Here is a 17614-nt window from a genome sequence, read left to right as displayed (position 1 = left end):
AGTGCCTCACAGTAAGCTCAGAGCTAGAAACCATGTCCTGAGGCTGCCTTTGAGATGACATGTGTCTGCAAGGCCTGGCTGTCCCCATCTGTGGAGTCACAGAAGCAAAGGCTGCACAGGTGCTCATCTTGGTGTCTTATTAGGACCCAGGGAACCTGTTTAGAAAGTGAAAGACCCACTCTCACCCCCTTGGAATGCAGCAAAGAGAACGAACCAGACTCTTCCTGTAACATGGACTAGCAGCTCACTGGCTTAGTAAAGTACAGCAAAAGTAAACTTTTTGTCTTAAAAAGACCCTTAGGCCAGGCACGGTGGCTCATGCCTATAATCCTAACACTTTGGGAGGCCAAGGCGGGTGGATCACGAGGTCAGGAGTTCAAGACCAGCCTGGCCAAGATGGTGAAACCCCATCTCTACTAAAAAAATAGAAAAACTAACCAGGCACGGTGGCAGGCGCCTATAATCCCAGTTACTTGGGAGGCTGAGGCAGGATAATCGCTTGAACCCGGGCAGCAGAGGTTGCAGTGAGCCGAGATTGTGCCACTGCACCCCAGCCTGGGTGACAGAGACTCAAAAAAAAAAAAAAAAAAAAAAAAAGACCCTTATGCATCCATCTTCAGGAACACAGCCTCACCGACAGTGTCAAACCCTGTGGGTCTCCAGGGGCCAACCAGGGGCTTGAGAAATGTGTTCTCTCCCAAGAGAATCAAAGGAAAAAATCAAATTTCTTGCCCAGCCACTGGCACTCCAGAAGATAGTGTGCTGGAACCAGAAGCTCTCACCTTTCCGTGATTTGTTTGGAATTAACTCCTCTGGATGGAAACTTCTGTCGTACTTGGTTACATCACGGCTCTGGTTCAGATGTAACATCATGATTTTGCTACTATCATTTTTCACTTTTCAAAGAATTTAACCTATTTTACAGCAGTTCAGTTCTGCTAGTGAGTAGTTTTCCTCTCCCACCTCCCTTCTAAAAACCTGATTTGTGCACAGCATTTGACACACATGGGGTCTGTCAGTGTGCCTTCTCTGCTTCAGTCAAGAGATCTGCCATTCCATGCCCTGTGACTACCTGTCGTTGGCCCTGCAATAAAATCATTTATTTTTCACTCTGGCACATGCAGAAGCCTGTGTCAGCTTCCAACGAGCCCACCACATCCTCACCTCCAGCCTACTACTGGAGGAGGCCTCAGCGCACCCCTTGTTCCCCAGCCCAGTGTGAGCAGGAGGTGCTGCCCTAGAGCCTGCAGGGCTGTGCCTGGTGAGCCAAGGGCAGTTTGCAGGGTCAGCCTGCCATCAACAGGCAGAGGAAGTGACCCCAAGCCTGTCACCAAAGTGCAAGAGTAGTTCACATAATTGGGAGTTTGATAGGTTACAGATAGAGACACCTGTGGAAAGGCACTTGCCAGGCAGCCATCTTTTACATTTCAAATGCAGTGCTAGGACTGGCTTCCAGTCCTTCCCTCAGAGACCCCCCCTCTTCAAAGAGCCAATGGCCCGGGGATCTCTTTGGGTAGAGATAACAGTAGAGATAACAGCCTTGTCAAGTCCAGACAGCCAGCAGTCAGTCCTTCACCTCTATACATACACCTTGTCCTCGACCCTACCTTCCCTTCCCACCAAATCCAGGCCTCAGGATCCCACCCCTCCTCCGGGCTCTTCCCACGAAGCAGGCTCCTCCATGACCTGGTCAGCCCTGGTAGATGCTTGCATGGCACCCTCAACTGAGATTCCTCCTCTGTCACTCACTCCCTCAGACCGCTCTAAAGATGGAAAAGATGGCAGCTTGGGGAAGGCTCAAGGATTCACCTTCCATCCTATACAGCTTAGGACTGTGCGGCCAGACTTCAAGACGAGGTCTGCCCTGCTCCAAAGCATGTCCTAGCAGGTTTCCAACCCTATTAGGGAAGCACATTGGTAGCCCTCCCCTTCCCTCACCTCACTGTAGCAGCTGCGTCTCACACAGGGCCAAACTTTCAGAAAAAACTGCCTATCACTCACTACCCCCAACTGGCATATATGACATCTGTGCCTTTTCTTTTTCTTTTCTTTTCTTTTTTTTTGAGACAGAGTCTCGCTCTGTCGCCCGGGCTGGAGTGCAGTGGTGTGATCTCGGCTCACTGCAAACTCTGCCTCCTGGGTTCATGCCATTCTCCTGCCTCAGCCTCCCGAGTAGCTGGGACTACAGGTGCCCGCCACCACGCCTGGCTAATTTTTTGTATTTTTGTAGAGATGGAGTTTCACAGTGTTAGCCAGGATGGTCTCGATCTCCTGACCTCATGATCCGCCTGCCTCGGCCTCCTAAAGTGCTGGTATTACAGGTATGGAGCCACCGCACCCGGCCTATGCCTTTTCAATACACCCAGTTTGGACCCCTAACTTGCTGGGCAGCCTTAGGCAAGTCAGTTCATTTGAGTCTGAGCTCTCTTCTGCACACACAAAAGCAGAATAATCTATCACTCCCCCTACTTCAAGTCTGTTCTGTTCTGTTCAGCTCAATCAAAACATGCAGGAGGTTCCCACCTCTGTGCCTGACACTTTATTTTTAAGTGAAAATTTATCATACCATTTTCAAAGTTGGCAATATTTGGTCAAGATAACTTTCCTACTCAGAAATTCAAACATATTCCAAGCCCTAACTTTGGAATCTCCAGTCTCTGTTCTGGTGCCATACCACCTTTACCCAGCCTGAGAAATGAAGGATAGATGTTCTAAGACAGCACTTCCCAAGTCAACTGAGGTAGGGGTGAGTGGTCAGGATTTTGTTTAAAATGCAGATTCCAACTGACAATGTCAGGAGGTTAAGTCACTGCAAACAAGCTATGGAGCACAAGATTCCAAAGAACTATAATGCTTCTAGACTTTTTTTTTTTTTTTTGAGACAGAAATTTTGCTCGTCGCCCAGACTAGAGTACAACGACGTGATCTTGGCTCACTGCAACCTCTGCCTCCCGGGTTCAAGTGATTCTCCCCTGCCTCAGTAGCTGGGATTACAGGTGTGCACCACCACACCCAGCTAATTTTTGTATTTTTTAGTAGAGACAGGGTTTTACCACGTTGGCCAGGCTGGTCTCAAACTCCTGACCTCAGGTGATTCGCCCACCTCAGCCTCCCAAAGTGCTGAAATTACAGGCGTGAACCACCGTGCCTGGCCTAGACTCACTTCTTAAAAGCCATACGGCTCTGGATTTAGTTTAACCTTACTCCGAGTTCCTAGTTCTAGTCCCTTCTCTGACAGGGCAAGCTTTATCCCTAAATGTACCACAGTTAACTAAAGGACCCAGAGAAGGAACCCTCAAGCCTTCTCAATACTGGGCCTCAATACCAAACTCTATTAACACAAGATCTCAAGGGCAGTAACCAGGCTTAGAATACAACTCAACAACTCTCAACACTGCCTCCCCACTGAAAACTGCTGCTCTCTCTAGACCTGCTGAAGACAAAACCAACAATACACATTCCAGACCCTTCCCTCTGCTAGTGTCTAGTCCTAGTAGGGCAACCTGGTAGGGCAAGCAAGGTAGGATCTGCAAAGCCCTCCATGTCTCCTGCATGCACTGCTCCTGTGGGCAAATGGTTAGAAATGACCAATACTAAGCCACTCTGTCCACCCTACCTAGCCCTAACCCAACAACAAACTCAAGAAAAGCTTCAGTGTAGTCACAGGAAAGAGAAAGCTTATCTACTTTGCTTTAAAGGGCACAAGCCTATGTGACAGCCTAGCTCAGATGCTACATTCTAATTTCATTATCAGGGACTTGAATCCAATGGGATGAAAGAGTAGCATCGGTTCCCAAACTGCAGTGCCCCTAAGCATCTACTGAAGGAACTCTGGGACCACACTTTTCAGGACTACTTTAAAGCAGCTTGAATACTTCTAGCATCACGTTGGAGCTCCAAACTACCAAAACGGGGATGTATTTAGAGTTCATTTCAACTAGTCCTATTAGCTCTCAACCACTATCCATCATTTTACCTCAGGAGATTTACACGGAATTTTGCTTCCAAGTGGAATTTTTAGGAATGAGCCAAAAATACAAAATTCAAAACCTCAATTTGAAAACCATCTGTGAAGGTTGGGCACAGTGGCTGAAGCCTAGAATCCCAGCACTTTGGGAGGCTGAGGTGGGCAGCTCACACGAGGTCAGGAGTTGGAGACCAGCCTGGCCAACATTGTGAAACCCAGTGTCTACTAAAAATACAAAAAAATTAGCCTGGAGTGTTGGCGGGCGCCTGTAGCCCCAGCTACTTGGGAGGCTGAGGCAGGAGAATGGCTTCAGCCTGAGGTGAAGATTGCAGGTGAGCCGAGATCACACCACTGCAATCCAGCCTGAGACAAGAGTAGGACTCCTCCTTGGGAGCGGGGAGGGAACCATCTGTGAACGCCTCGGGAGGGAGGGGAGGGAACCATCTGTGAGCTGGAGACATCTATACAACAGCCTCAACTGCCAAGCCGCTCTGCCACAGCCAGAGATGTGGCCCTGGGCCCCATGTGAGCACAGAGCACCAAGACTCAGTTCACATGGCACTGAAGCACAGATGAGACACAGTGCAGTTTTTAAAAGGATTTATTTGACAAGTTTCACTTAGCGCAATATACCTAAAAGGAAATCACACTACAATGAAAGATTTACATCAAGGCCTCAGAATTTCATACAAACACCAAGACCAAAATCACCAAGACCAAAATCCTAAAGTATTGGTATTGCATCTCAAATTTTTCCCATTAACTTAAAAAAAAAAAAAGGCTTAAACTTATGTGCCTCACAGGTTACTAAATCAAACTAAAATTAATAAACATGCCAAAATGTTTCATTTTTAATTGTAGACACAGCTCCTATATTGAGTTTTACAAAAAAATAAAAGCATGTCTTTGAACATGCATCCAGTGTTCAATGTAACCTGACAAAGGGCAACATTTAACATAATCCAACTGCTTTTACCTAAATACGCTTACTGCTTAAGTATATCCTATAACTAACTTGAGAAAAGCTGGAACTTAAGTTTAACAGTTACAGTTTACTCAGCTTCACTGTTACATCCTAGATAGTACTATATTCAAAAATACTGGGCCTTAAGTCCTCATAACAATCCTGATTTCCACTTACAGAGTAAGCGTAAATCACAAGCTTGTATTGCAGAAACTGTTAAACTGAAGTTTTTTTTTCTTTTAAAAAAAAAAAAGTTGACCAAGAGTCAGTGATCAGGATCGATCAATTACATTCCCCATCCACCACGCATACTGGACATGCTAGATATCCCTCCCATTCCATTCACGCCCATAGATGCACGGCTTCCACTACTGTAGTAGCTGCTGTTCATTGCTCCTTGGTTACCTGCAGAGAGATCAATTTGACAAGTTAGGAGTAATGTCAGACTACCAGTCAAATAAAATATAGTATTCCAAGAAAAAGTTTAAGAAGTATACAAGTACAAATGGCTGCTGTCCAAGTGGTGAGACGCATGTTTGGGAAAGGGCAATCCCGACTCCAAACAAGCCTCAATTAACCCCTTTTCTCTGCAGTACCAACTTGCCAGACTCTTGTGCCACCATTTTAACAAATTCTTCAGGATCAACGTGAACAATTAAGTTTAAAGGAAAACTAGTATTTTTCAAAAACTGCAAAATTACTTCGTATTTTTAAAGCTAAACAAGGCATCTTTTTAAAACATTTACCATAAACATTCACAATGTGTCCCTCAAATGGCATTTGGGAAAAGGAAACACAGGAGAAGTCTCTTGCTTTTCCTATTCATGGTGGGCAGGAAGTGTGACAACCAAGTTGGACTAAAGGCAACTCACTGTGCCCAAATGGCAGCCTCTATGGAGTTAAGTCAGAGTCATTGACTGCTATAGAAAATATTATTACAACATATCAATATTTGCTATTGGGAATTTAAATTATATTTTTTGAGAGAATATTTACCTATGCAATGTTTCATTGAAAAATCACTGAAGTTTTCCTGTAAAACTTGGTCTGCAAAAGGGTTTTGTGGGGTAAGATTATAATACCAAAATCACCATTCTTTAGACCAATTGAAAAAAAATAAATAAAACCAATCCTAGGTTAACTGACTAATACACATGGTCCTGAACCCAACCACCATTCTACTATTTCAAATTCTACCTAAATCTAAAATTGATTTAATGCTAACCAAAAGACAAAAAAGTGAACAACTTTATTTACCGTTTTAATAAATGGAGGCAGATATTTTCTGGCTCGACAGTATTCCACCAAAGTTGCAATGACTAGTTTTCTTCTTTTTTTTTTTTTGAGATGGAGTCTCGCTCTGTCGCCTAGGCTGGAGTGCAGTGGCGTCATGTGATCTCTGCTCACTGCAAGTGCCGCCTCCCGGATTCACGCCACTCGCCTGCCTCACCCTCCCCAGCAGCTGGGACTACAGGCGCCCACCACCACACCTGGCTAATTTTTTTGTATTTTTAGTAGAGACGGGTTTCACCATGTTAGCCAGGGTGGTCTCGATCTCCTGACCTCGTGATCCACCCGCCTCGGCCTCCCAAAGTGCTGGGATTACAGGCGTAAGCCACTATTCCCAGCCGGCTGCAATGACTAGTTTTTAATTCACAGAACACTTCCCCCTCCCAATGATTGTTTCTGAAAATTAAGCTAGTAAAAACAGTTACATTTGGATTGAAAGCATACATGTAATAACCTGATTTCACCAAAAAGGAGCCTGCATCTTCCCAACTAAAGAAATCTGCCTAAAACTTATTCTAAGTATATTAAAAAAACAAAAACAGGCTTACCGTATCCACTCATGCTGCTCTGGCCACCACACACATCCGCCTCCATAATCACCACTCAGCTGCTGGCTGGCTGGGCCACCGTAACTGGACGGGTTTGCTGTTAAGAAAACAATAGAACCTTGTTCCTTATGTAATGTAGTATCTGGTGGTACCAGACTTGTAATTCTCCATGATTTTCCAGTCTTGATTTTATATTACTATAACCCCTCCGCCTCCTTCTGCCTACTGTCTATAACCAGGCTACCCTTCTATCCATCATTTCAGCTAGTAAAATATTGATAAACCAAAGTGCTAACGGTATACACTTCAGCAGGACTAAACTCCACGATTCCATAAGTAGAGGCATTTTGTGAAGATCTTACGAAACTGCTTGACTGGATTTAATGGGGTTTCCTCCTTAATTTGATGTATCAAAGGCATGTCAATACCTAATTATGCCCGCATTTATCTTAATCCTGTTTTGCTATTTTAGATTTAACCTTTATACTCAGAAAATTTAAGTAGTTTCACTCTGTAGTCCCCTCCCCTAAGAGTACTTAAATCTGATTTGAATTATCTATCCTAAGGAACTTCCTAACTCACAAGGATTTAAGAAAGACAAATACAAAATTCAAATATCAAGAAATTGCTTTCTTTGCCTAAGTTTGTTATGCTAAACTCATTAAATAAATAAATTAGCTTAACTTATAACTGACTTATACATATATAAACATTTTGGTTTTTAAAGAAACTAACGATATTTACGCAAACCCATGTCTCCAATCATTTGGCTACCAAAAGCACCACCACTTGCTCCTGCTGTAGAATTCAAGAAGAGTTCTACATATCTGTGTTCTGAAATGAGAAAAAAAAAAGTTTGAAAATGTTTGTTGGTGAAACAAAACAGGATAAGCACTTTTATAAAGTTTTTAAAGAAGCAGATCTGTGAACTTCAAATACTTTGGCAAAGAAAATTCTAGCTACTTCTCTTAGGTCATCTACTTTAACTCCAAAATCTAGCCTTTACATATTCATCTATATTGTCAATTAAGGATATATACTTCAAGATGTGCGCATCACAAATCCCTGTTATACTAATTTTTAAAATCCAAACCTGCTTCAACACACTGCCCCCCATCCCCCAAGAATTAATCTATTACTGGAGAGGAAACTTCTCATATATCCTTATTTTTCTATTTCTCAATTGTAAATGTTAGTCACACAATCACCTGTTAAGAGCCCACAAGGCCGGGCGCGGTGGCTCAAGCCTGTAATCCCAGCACTTTGGGAGGCCGAGGCGGGCGGATCACGAGGTCAGGAGATCGAGACCATCCTGGCTAACATGGTGAAACCCCGTCTCTACTAAAAATACAAAAAAACTAGCCGGGCGTGGTCTGGGTGACACAGCGCGAGACTCCGTCTCAAAAAAAAAAAAAAAAAGGGGCCCACAAATGCTCAATCACACTTCCGCACATTTGCTTTGTCTTTTGACACAGCTGCCACAGCATCTTCACGAGAGGCAAACTCAACATCTGCTTCACCAGTTACTCTGCCATCAGTACCAATTTCAATGTGTACTCTCTCAGGATTGAGCAGTGAAAAAAACTACAACACAAGGCATTTCCAAGAATTAAATCAACTTTCTAATGTTACAAAATAAAACTAAAATTTCTAACGTAGTGCTCACTTTATAGAATAAGGCTCAGACTTTTACTGCCATACTGAAATATTGACTTGTGAGTTCATCTTACACTTACATTATAAATGTCATTCTCAGGAGCTCTGTAAGGTAATCCATGCATGTCTCATTGTCAGTAGCTCTGTAACGTAATCCACACATGTGTACAGTGTCCTGTTGTGCTCTGGAAAGTAGAGCCACTATCCCTGTATCTGTGATCAGACATTCCTGAAAAACAGTAATTGAGGTCTAGATGAACAACAGTGTAAGCATCCTTCAACAGAGAAATTCAGTTCTTACCTTACCTCTTCCAAATCTAACCCAAATCCATAGCCATCATTAGAGCCATTGTAATCATCCAAGCCTCCATACCCTGAAAGACAAAGTACAATCAATCAAATAAAACACCAAGACAAAGGAACAGACTACTTGCCGAACCTTGCAAATCCTCACGTACCTCCACCATAAGCATCACGCCTCATCCTCTCAAAGCCAGCTCTTCTGCCAGTGCTGTTATACCTTCTGCCCCATTTTAAATTTTGCAGTCTGGAAAGAAAACAACCGTTAATACAGAATTTAAAACCTAAAACCACCTCTGGGTGACAGAGATGAAATGTCTATTCCATGTCCCCACTACAAATTATGTAACTTGTGAAGCCTATTGTGGGGAAAAGAAAGAGAGATCAGACTAGTACTGTGTCTATATAGAAAGAAGTACACATAAGAGACTCCATTTTGTTCTGTATTTGAGATGCTGTTAATCTGTGACCCTACCCCCAACCCTGTCCTTGCAAGAGACATGTGCTGTGGTGACTCAAGGTTTAACGGATTTTGGGCTGTGCAGGATGTGCTCTGTTAAACAAGTGCCTGAAGGCAGCTTGCTGGTTAAAAGTCATCACCATTCTCTTAATCTCACGTACCCAGGGACACATACACACGGAAGGTCGCAGGGACCTCTGCCTAGGAAAGCTAGGTATTGTCCAAGGTTTCTCCCTGTATGATAGTCTGAAATATGGCCTCGTGGGAAGGGAAAGACCTAATTGTCCCCCAGCCTGACACCCTTGAAGGGTCTGTGCTGAGGAGGACTAGTGTAAGAGGAAAGAAAGCCTCTTGGCAGTTGAGATAGAGAAAAGTATCTGTCTCCTGCCCGTCACTGGGCAATGGAACATCTCAGTGATTGTATGTTCTGTTTACTGAGAAAGGAGAAAACCACCTTAGGGCTGAAGGTGGGAGGTGCTAGCGGCAATGCTGCTCTTTATGCACTAAAAAGGTTTATGGAGATGTTTGCATATGCATATCAAGGCACAGCATTTTCCCTTAAACTTATTCATGTCACAGTGATCTTTATTCATATGGCTTACTGCTGACCTTCTCCCTACGATGATCCTATTATCCTGCCACTTCTCTTTTCATAAGATGGTAAAGATAATTATCAATAAATACTGAGGGAACTCAGAGACCAGTGCTGGCGCGGGTCCTCTGTATACTGAGCAGCGGTCCCTTGGGCCCACTTTTTCTTTCTCTTATACGTTGTCTCTGTGTCTTATTTCTTTTCTCAAGTCTCTCATTCCACCTAACGAGAGAAACATCCACAGGTGTGGAGGGGCAGGCCACCCCTTCAGCCTATACATAATGACCACGATATTACCAACTCCTAGAACTCCAATAAAAAAAAAAACCTCACTCCCAAGGTGATATGTTTCCAACCCATCAACAACATCCAATATTCAAAGCAGTTTCAGAATGAATTCCTCTCAAGTCCTTGCTACTAATGTCTACATCACACATCTTTTATCAATTTCTCCGAACATTATCAAGCCTGGACTTTGTGACTTTACAGCAAACATACTTCGTTGTGAGTTGTTTCGCTCTGGCGCATTTCTGTTTTACCTTACCAGCAGCCACATTGCGGTTTCTCATTCAAATCCAAATTGCATGCCCAATACTCACCTCAAAGGGGATCAGTGTTACCAAGCTAAAATGCTCCAAGTTGCAGGGCTGAAGCCAAACCCAGTGTTGCCCCCTGCAAGGTGGCTTCCAATGTACTTGGTTCTTGTTTTACAGGTCGTTTTCCGTTACTGACACTAAATTCACATAGTTAAGTCAATACTACAAACGTCTTGCCAAAAGCTGTCAATTTCATCCAAATAGAATTTTATCAGTCTGATTTCTTTTTTCCAGTCTAATAATGGGAACAAGTACATTCTGATAGAAAGTATTCAGGAAACTGGCCGGGCGCGGTGGCTCAAGCCTGTAATCCCAGCACTTTGGGAGGCCGAGATGGGCGGATCACGAGGTCAGGAGATCGAGACCATCCTGGCTAACACGGTGAAACCCCGTCTCTACTAAGAAATACAAAAAATAGCCGGGCGAGGTGGCAGCGCCTGTAGTCCCAGCTACTCGGGAGGCTGAGGCCGGAGAATGGCGTGAACCCGGGAGGCGGAGCTTGCAGTGAGCTGAGATCCGGCCACTGCACTCCAGCCTGGGCGACAGCGCAAGACTCCGTCTCAAAAAAAAAAAAAAAAAAAGAAAGTATTCAGGAAACTTATGTACTGCAAAAAAACTTCCCTGGGCTTTAGTGTCTTCAACCGTATAGTGAGCCAGGTGAATAATTAAATGAGCAAACACTCTTCAATTACCAAATCTTGATTAGGAAAACTGAAATTAAGATGTGACATTTTAACTTTCCGAAGAATGCTCCTTTTCAAGGAACATCAAAACTAGAAACAAGATGTTACATTTCGAGATATTGCAAAACATTACTATTATTTGTCTAATTACTTGGCGGTTTTCTCAAGATCGACGAGAAAATCCCACCTATGCCAATTTATCCTCTAGAAATAAGACACTGGGCCAGTCGCGGTGGCTCACCCCTGTAATCCCAGCATTTTGGGAAACCGAGGCGGGCGAATCACTTGAGGTCAGAAGTTCGAGACCAGCCTGGCCAACATGGTGAAACACCGTCTCTACCAAAATACAAAAATCAGCCGGGCGTGGTAGTGCGCGCCTCTAGTCCCAGCTACTCGGGAGGCTGAGGCAGGAGAATCCCTTGAAACCAGGAGGCGGAGGTTGCAGTGAGCCGAGATCGCGCCACTGCACTCCAGCCTGGGTGACAGAGACTCCAACTCAGAAAAAAAAAAAAGACACCCATAAAAGAAAAGCTGGTGTTCAAAGGTAAGTAAAGACAAAATCTGCCAGATGTGCCGCATTCTCAAAGGCCAGGAGGACAGGCGGGGCTTTCGAAATTTCCATTGCGTAACAGCGGCCGGCCGGGCGCGAGCAACACAGCGGTGAGTGCAGTCACCCGCGCCTCGCCAAAGGGCGCCCCGGCTGCCCGCCCGCCGGCCCGCCCGCCCCGGCCTCGAACTCCCGCGACCTAGTTCTAACTCACCGGAAAAAAACCTCTGGACTTCATCTGCTGAGCAAGACCAGGGCAAGCCTCAGACCTTCACCACGAATCCCCTTTCCACCTTCGGTGTCCAACATCATGGTTCCTTACGCGGTCCTGCGTCGAAACAAAACGTAAGGCAGGGAAGAGGACCAGACCTGAGAGGGCCAATTAAGCTGTCCTCCGCCTCCGAGGTGCCCCCGGGCCCGCACCGCCCCCGCACGGAGCAAAAACCGGGCGGATGCACCCACCCCGGCGACTGCAACACCCAACACCTTCTCGTCCGGCGACCGCACCCCCAAAGCTGTCCTGAGCAGCAGCTGTCGGCACCCCGGACGTTGGGGGCCCGGCCGAGAGCCAACGTGGAGGAAAGGAAATTGCGGCGGCCGCTTCCGCTCCGCCGCCTCCGACTTCTCACACAGCAGAGTCGGCGCAGCCTGCAGGCTTCAGCGGCGGTGCGGAGATTCAGCGAACCACTCACGGCTCTGGATGGCAGCCCGCAGCTCGCCAAGGTCCCCGTGGCCCTCCCAGAGTTATGGGGACAAACAGTCCTCGCAAAAACAGCACACACGGGGGTCGCTGGATTGCAAACGAGGACCCTCTGCGACTCTGGCCAGCGGGCGCCTGCACAACCTAAGAAGGCCTTTTGTGCGAGCTCTGCACACGCGCAGCCAGCTGCCCGCACCGCCCGGTTGCGTCACAAAGAGCTCCAGCTCAAGCGTAACTTCAAGAGCCACCCCCGCATCCAACCTCCCGCCGGCGGATTATTACACGCTTGGGTTTTGGGCTCAGCATCCGCACCCAAAAACCCGCCCGGCTTTTTATTGCGCCTGCGCCTTCCCGCGAATATTGAATTTGGGAGTTCCTTTGAAACCGTTCTCAGGCCGGGCTTGGTGGCTCATACCTGAAATCCCAGCACTTTGGGAGGCCAAGGCGGGTGGATCACCTGAGGTCAGGAGTTCGAGACCAGCCTGGCCAACCTGGTGAAACCTCGTCTCTACTAAAAATACAAAAATTAGCTGGGCGTGGTGGCGGGCGTCTGTAATCCCAGCTACTCGGAGGCTGACGCAGGAGAATCACTTGAACACAGGAGGCGGAGGTTGCAGTGCCCAGCCTGGGCGACAGAGCAAGACTCCGTCTCAAAAAAAAAAAGAAAAAAAGAAACCGTTCTTTAGCCTTACCCGCCAGCGTTGGGGAGGGGAATGGCGGCCGCCTGTTCCCTATGGGACTGCATAGGAGTCCCGAGCTCTGGGTTGTGATGAGGTGGTCCTCTTTCTATCCCTTGCCCCAGGCTCTTACCGGCTTGCCCCTGGCCCACCTGAAAGGAGAGGCACGGCCTTCAGGCGTTCCCACTCGCCGCGGGCCTGTCTCCCCTTTATCACCAAACCGGCCGAAGCTGATCAGTCGCAGATTGTCTAGCGTCCTGGGAGCTGCGGGGCTGCGGACGTCCCGCGCCGGAAGCCACCCGGATGGTGCCTGGGGCACGTCCCAGCCACGTGTGCCTCCACTCCGCTTACCTGCCGTCGTCGGGCCTAGGGCCCCGGTCGGCGCGAGGTTCCCGTGCCTGTGGCTCGCGTCCGTACCCCGCATTTGACTAACGAACTCGCACCCTGTGTACCCCTTGACCAGCCCCACGGTCGGCGGGTCTTGAATGCCCTGGGGCCCCGGCACCAGGAGGACTTGCGAGCGCGGGCTTCTCCGTGGGTGCGCACCGGCCTCTGTGCTCGGTAGGTTAGCGATGAATCCTCCCAGGGCGGAACTGGTAATAGTGCGTCCATTCCCCAGGCGTAGACGCTGCATTCGAGGAGGCCCCCGGGTCACCCCATGTGCACACATGCTGCAAGATGAGTAATGTTCGTGGTTTCTAGCAGCACTGCCCAAAACCGAAGATGCCGTAGCCTCCCAGGCCTCCCCATGTCTGATCTGGCTGCCCTCTTCACCCCAGCTCTAGCAGATTCAGACAATAAACAAATTAACGATAAGGTAGTGTTGGACCCTGCCGCAGGGCTACCTTAGCTAGTGCAGGCCTGAGTGCCACCCTGGGAAGATGCGGACAAAGCATGTTTCCAACCCCAGTGCCACGGAGTCCCAATCCAGTTTTGACAGGTTTGAGAAAAGTAGAGAGGATATCGAAGAGAGACAGGAGCCCAGAGCTAGCAGGGCCTGATCTTCAAAGGCCACTTAGGCCTTGGCAAGGGTGTTAACTCCAAGAGAAGGCATTGGCAAGTGATCAGCAGAGGAGTAATAAGCCCTGTGTAAAGGAAAACTCTTGCTGGATGTGAGGGGGATGCAGATGGAGCAGGCAGTGTGAATGACAGTACATGCCATGCCCTCTACTACAAACAGAACTAGAAGCACACATCTGTGGTACTATTTCAGAAGGCACTTTGGCTGAGGTAATCAACAAGAGAGACTCCGGTCAGGTGCGGTGGCTCACACCTGTAATACCAGCACTTTGGGAGGCCGAGGCAGGCAGATCACTTGAGGTCAGGAGTTTAAGACCAGCCTGGCCAACATGGTGAAACCCCATCTCTACTAAAGATACAAAAATTAGCTGGGCATGGTGGTGCACGCCTGTAATCCCAGCTACTCTGGAGGCTGAGGCAGAAGAATTGCCTGAACCCAGGAGGCAGAGGAAGCAGTGAGCTGAGATCACACCGCTGCCCTCCAGCCTGGGCAACAGAGAAGGACTCCCTCTCAAAAAAAAAAATTAGCCAGGCATGGTGACGCATGCCTGTAATCCCAACCACTTGGCGAGACTGAGGCAGAAGAATCGCTTAAACCCAGGAGGCAGCGGTTGCAGTGAGCTGAGATCACACCATCGCACTCCAGCCTGGGCAACAAAAGCGAAACTCCGTCTCAAAAAAAAAAGAGGAAAAAGAATAGTAGTGAGGCAGAATAAATTTCATACATGTGTAGCCAATTCTCTTTTATATAAACTGTTCAACTGATCTTAAAAGAAGGTTTTTAATTTTTATTTATTTATTTATTTATTTTTGAGACACAGCCTCACTGTCACCCAGGCTGGAGTGCAGTGGTGCAAACATGGCTTACCGCAGCCTCTACCTCCTGGGCTCAAACAATCCTCCTGCCTAAACCTCCTGAGTAGATAGGACCACAGGCATGTGCCACCTTGCTCTGATAATTTTTTTTTTTTTTAGCACTGGGGTCTCATTTTGTTGCCCAGGCTGGTCTTGACTTCCTGGGTTCGAGGAATCATCCCACCTCAATCTCCCAGAGAAAGTGCTGGGATTACAGGTGTGAGCCACCATGTCTGGCAATGAAAGAAGGTTTTTTTGTTTGGTTTTATTTTTGAGACAGTTTCACTCCGTCACCCAGGCTGGAGTACAGTGGTGCAATCTTGGCTCACTGCAACCTCTGCCTCCAAGGTTCAAGCAATTCTCGTGCCTCAGCCTCCCAAGTAGAGGGATTACAGGTATGCGCCACCATACCTGGCTACTTTTTAAAAATTTTTAGTTGAAATGGGGTTTTGCCATGTTGGCCAGGCTGGTCTGGAACTCCTCACCTCAAGTGACCTGCCTGCCTCGGCCTCCCGAAGTACTGAGATTACAGGCGTGAGCCACCACACTCAACCAAAGGTTTTTTTTAAGTAAAAAGTTCATCATCAGCCCGGGCGTGGTGGCTCACACCTGTAATTCCAGTACTTTGGGAGGCCGAGGCAGGTGGATCACGAGGTCAGGAGTTCAAGACGAGCCTGACCAACATGGTGAAACCCCGTCTCTACTAAAAATACAAAAATTAGCTGGGCGTGGTGTCATGTGCCTGTAATCCCGGCTACTCAGGAGGCTCAGGCAGGAGAATCGCTCAAACCTGGGAGGTGGAAGTTGCAGTGAGCAGAGATTGCATTACTGTACTCCAGCCTGGGCAACAGAGCAAGACTCCGTCTAAAAAAAAAAACAAAAAGAGTTCATCATCTTGCCTCAGTGGTCTTTATGTCTTGGTATACTTCTTTTTTTTTTTTTTTTGAGACGGAGTCTTGCTCTGTCGTCCAAGCTGGAGTGCAGTGGCGCGATCTCCACTCACTGCAAGCTCTGCCTCCTGGGTTCACACCATTCTCCTGCCTCAGCCTCCCAAGTAACTGGGACTACAGGCACCCGCCACCACGCCTGGCTAATTTTTTGTGTTTTTTTAGTAGAGATGAGGTTTGCCCGTTTGCCACGATGGTCTGGATCTCCTGACCTCGTGATCCACCTGCCTCGGCCTCCCAAAGTGCTGGGATTACAGGCGTGAGGTCCGGCCATGTCTTGGTATACTTCTTATAGTTTACAGAGCTCTTTATTAAGGCTGTTAGCCCTTAGGATAGTTGCCCCAAACATTCTTCTCAGTTTGCTTACCTTTTAATATTTTTGTGGTTTTGTGGTGGTATTTTTTGTTTGTTTTACAGACAATGTCTTGTTCTGTGCAGTAACCCAATCATAGCTCAATGCAGCCTTGAGCTCCTGGGCTCAAGCCATCCTCCAACCTCGGCCTTCTGAGTAGCTGGGACTAAAGGCACTTTCAGCCAGGCCTGACTAATTTTTTTATTTTTTTGTAGTGATGGGAGTCTCACTATGTTGCCCAGGCTAGTCTTGAATTCCTGGCATTAAGCAATTCTCCCACCTTGGCCTCTCAAAGCACTGGGAATATTCTATGTGTGAGCTATGATGCTCGCCCTGTTATTAATGATTGCTTTTTTTTTTTTTTTTTTTTTTTTGAGACAGGGTCTCACTTTGTTGCTCAGGTCGGAGTGCCGCTATGTGATCTCAGCTCACTGCAACCTCCACCTCCCAGGTTCAAGCAATTCTTATGCCTCAACCTCCCAAATTGCTGGGATACGCCAGGCGCAGTGGCTCACACTTGTAATCCCAGCACTTTGGGAGACCGAGGTGGGTGGGTCACTTGATGTCAGGAGTTTGAGATAGCTTGACCAACATGGTGAAACCCTGTTTCTACTAAAAATACAAAAATTAGCCAGGTGTGGTGGCGGGCGCCCGTAATCCCAGCTACCTGGGAGGCTGAAGCATGAGAATCACTTGAACCCAGGAGGTGGAGGTTGCAGTAAGCAGAGATCCTGCCACTGTACTGCAGCCTGGGCAACAGAGGGAGACTCCATCCCAAAAAAGAAAAGAAAAGAAAAGAAAAAATACCAAATAGCTGGGATTACAGGCATGCACCATCACACCTGGCTAATTTTTGTATTTTTAGTAGAGATGGAGTTTCACCATGTTGACCAGGCTGGTCTGGAACTCTGGACCTGAAGTGATCCACCCACCTCAGCCTCCCAAAATGCTGGGATTACAGGTGTGAGCCACTGCACCCGGCCTATGATTGCTTTTTAATATTTAGACATATAGAAGTTTTAAATTTCTTGATGTCAAAGCCATGGATATGTTCCTTTGAGGTTTGTCTTTAAGCTTAGAAAGCCCTTTCCCTCCAGAGATTAAGCATATATTTGTTATCTTTGCTATCATTTGTAAGACACATGTTGTACGGTTTAGCCTCAATAAGATAGGAATATGTTTTATTTATTTTTTCTGCTTTTTATTTTTTTATTTTTTATTTATTTATTTTTTTTTGATACAGTCTCGCTCTGTCACCCAGGCTGGAGTGCAGTGGCCGGATCTCAGCTCACTGCAAGCTCCGCCTCCCGGGATCACGCCATTCTCCTGCCTCAGCCTCCCGAGTAGCTGGGACTACAGGCGCCCGCCACCTCGCCCGGCTAGTTTTTTGTATTTTTTAGTAGAGACGGGGTTTCACCGTGTTAGCCAGGATGGTCTCGATCTCCTGACCTCGTGATCCA

General features: G+C 47.0%; 1 pseudogene; it reads right to left on the bottom strand.

The window, feature by feature from the left end:
- Positions 1 to 4550: 4550 nt before the first annotated feature.
- LOC101008047 lies at positions 4551 to 10333 on the bottom strand (annotated as a pseudogene).
- Positions 10334 to 17614: the final 7281 nt, after the last annotated feature.

This window comes from Papio anubis, chromosome 11, assembly GCF_008728515.1.
Source record: "Papio anubis isolate 15944 chromosome 11, Panubis1.0, whole genome shotgun sequence".
NCBI classification, from domain to species: Eukaryota; Metazoa; Chordata; class Mammalia; order Primates; family Cercopithecidae; genus Papio; species Papio anubis.
This window is presented reverse-complemented; position numbering and strand designations above follow the sequence as displayed.